We start from the raw sequence: 3128 nt of genomic DNA, 5'->3' as shown, positions 1-3128 counted from the left end.
AATAAAGTGAGACTCTGTCTCTACCAAAAAAAAAATATTATAAAAAAAAAAAAGAATTCTAAAAATATTTATATACTCTGACATGTTCATGTCACCGCTGGGAATCTATCTTTAAAGACCACAAAGTATAATTATGGCAACCTCATGTTCCAGATTTTCTAATTAAGCCCTCACTTCATTTAATTGTGTTCTTTTCAATAAAGGTAAATCATGAAGTGCACAACTTATTTGAAAATAATGGAAGTCATCCAAGACATAGGTAAAAAAAGAAAACTGGTTCTGCATAGGATCAAACATGTACACAAAAGCGTTCTTGTTTCCATTTGAGCTGGAGAGAGAAGACAAAAACACAAGCTCCCTGCACGTTAACTTTGCCAGGCAGGACCCAGTCCGATCTGTGACTCCTGCGGCTCTTGCTGAGCTGCCTCTCTGTTGGGTCTCCGGCACGTGCTTGTTGGCAGGCACAAAGATGAAAAGTGAATCTCTCTTGAATGCAATGGGCTCCTCTCCCCACCCTACAGCGGCACCCGTGCACGCCGCAGCCCACACCTCACTTTGAGGTGGTTGTGACCAACACTCCACTCTTTCACACTGGGGCTTATTTCTTAAAGGCCAATTCCTCCCTGTGTTACAATTCAGGGATAAGTCTGAAGCTAATAAAAGCTCAGGAAACAATGGTCCTGAGTAGCACTGTGAACTCAATGATCCTCTGAAGAGCCTACTCTCGGAAAGCTGATTTCTCTGTCATCACTCTGATGCAGAATCCTTACCATTGACATTCCCAATCCCAGCAACCTCAGGATTAATGATTCCTGGGTTCAGGGCCTTTTTAGAATCCGATTTAAAGCTGAGGTCCCTCCAAAAATGCACCTACCCCAAAACTTTCCCATACAATTTCAGAAGGGTCCCAGCAGTCCACTGTGAGGTTTAAATGCAGGTTTAAAACATCTGCTCAAGTTCAGAAGTCACCAAGACAAAACACGAAAGCCATAGAGCCACTGAGTTTTTTCTTGGGCAGGGTAGCCTATGAAAACAAGAATACCTCTTCCTCTTGCAACTGAGAACTGGGAAGTCCAGGAAGTGTAGTGATCTGTGAAGAAAGCAGTGGGACCCTCAAAAAAAAAAAATTGCCTAATTACTATTTCAAGATGTTTAGAAGAGAACTGGGGAATACATACCAACCAGCTACAAGCAAGAGATACCTTTTCTAAAATGTCAACTAAGCTTTCAGAGAATTTTTCAAAGAAAAATAGGCTGAAATGTTATTTTTCACATTCTACCTTCTGAACACCCATAACCACAGGTTTCCATGGTTCATGGTACAGCATGACATCTCTTCCTATTAATTTTGATATGAATTCTCCTTTTATCCAAGGTCTTTGGTTACAAACCATAACACAACTGTTCACAAATTTCCCATCATAGGTATTGGAGTTTATGCCTATGGGACATCTCCTATCGATAGAGAAAAAACTACTCTTTTCTCACAAAGCATCTACCAGATCATCTACCAATGATCCTTGAGGATGGGGGATGGGGGTTGGCGGGAGAACAGATGAAAGGAAATGACTGATTAAAAGTGATCCTGAAACTAGTGTGGCTTGGGCCTGTAGTCCCACCTATGGAGGCTTACACAGGAGAGTCAACTGAGGCCAGGAGTTCAAAACAGCCTGGGCAGCAAAGCAGAACCAATTTCTTAAAAATATATATATATATAGAGAGAGAGAGAGAGAGACAGACAGACAGAGAGAGAGAGAGATATCCTGAAAGCCTGAGGTGCTGAGTGTCCTTTTTATTCTTTCTCTCACCCATGCCCTGAGTATCCCCTCATACACTTTCCTCAAGGGCCAAAGTTGGAGACTGTAATTATGTTTTTATGCCATTATATCTCAATAATTCTATATGAGAATTATTGTAATATGTAAATCAACTGAATGCTTTACCCTACCACTTACCCTCTACGGAGAAACTAAACCCTTAGTTTTCTCAATTCCTGCTGAAAACACTGATATTCTAAATAATCAGTTCCATCTTGCTTGCTTTAGATAATGAATCTGAGCTCGATATAAAGATTACATCAAAGGCAAAGGAAAATTAAGGCATTTCAGAAACTAAGTAAAGGGCATTTTTCAGACTCTCATTTTAAAGAAATAATTTTCTTTTCCATTTGAAAACTTAGATAAAGAAGATAAGAAATAAATTCTCTTTTGACAATTAGCCTAAATGAAGCTAACTTCTTGAAAGGAGCAAAAAAAAAAGGGTGTGCATGGGCTGCAGTGAACGTGACAAATTCTAAGGACCTTCGTTCTAAACTTTTACATGAAAATTATGCTTAAAAAGGTGTGATATAAATGATTCAAGGCAAAACTCCAGTCCTTATTTCCAAAATGATGGTCATTACAATGTAGCAGGATGAAAATACTCTGTGGAAATCCCCTTAAAGGGGAATATCCCCTTAAAGTGCACTGTGTGTGGTTTTGTGCTCACATCCCTGTACAATACTATACAGAAATGAACACTGATTACCATCATGCACAATATGTGTGTTATAAACAGGGTTTGGTACAAAATTTAATTTTACAGGCTCGGCACCTGTGGCTCAAACGGCTAAGTCACCAGCCACATACAGCTGAGCTGGAAGGTTTGAATCTAGCCTGGGCCTGCCAAACAACAATGATGGCTGCAACCAAAATATAGCCAGGCGTTGTGGCCAGTGCCTGTAATCCCAGCTACTTGGGAGGAGGAGGCAGGAGACTCGCTTGAGCCCAGGAGTTGGAGGTTGCTATGAGCTGTGACGTCACAGCACTCTACCCAGGGCGACAGCTTGAGGCTCTGTCTCAAAAAAAAAAAAAAAAAAAAATTTAATTTTACAATTTTCTTCTTTTTCTTGAGTTGCATGTATGGAAGTTAATTCTCCAGCGTCGTAATCTTTTTTTTAAACCAGCAGAAGCACATCCCACATATGTGCAATTTGAACCAAATTGTTCCTGTCTAATGAATACCACAGAGCAGCAGTTCTCAACCTGTGGGTCGCAACCCCTCTGTAACAACCCCTCTGTAACAAAAAATACACATTATGGCATTAGGAAGGTTGAGAACCACTGCCAAAGAGTATTACAAAAAAAAAA

The sequence above is a fragment of the Otolemur garnettii genome, unplaced genomic scaffold (genome assembly GCF_000181295.1).
Source record: "Otolemur garnettii isolate 467f Iridium unplaced genomic scaffold, OtoGar3 scaffold00018, whole genome shotgun sequence".
NCBI lineage: Eukaryota > Metazoa > Chordata > Mammalia > Primates > Galagidae > Otolemur > Otolemur garnettii.
Note: the sequence above shows the minus strand (reverse complement) of the source record.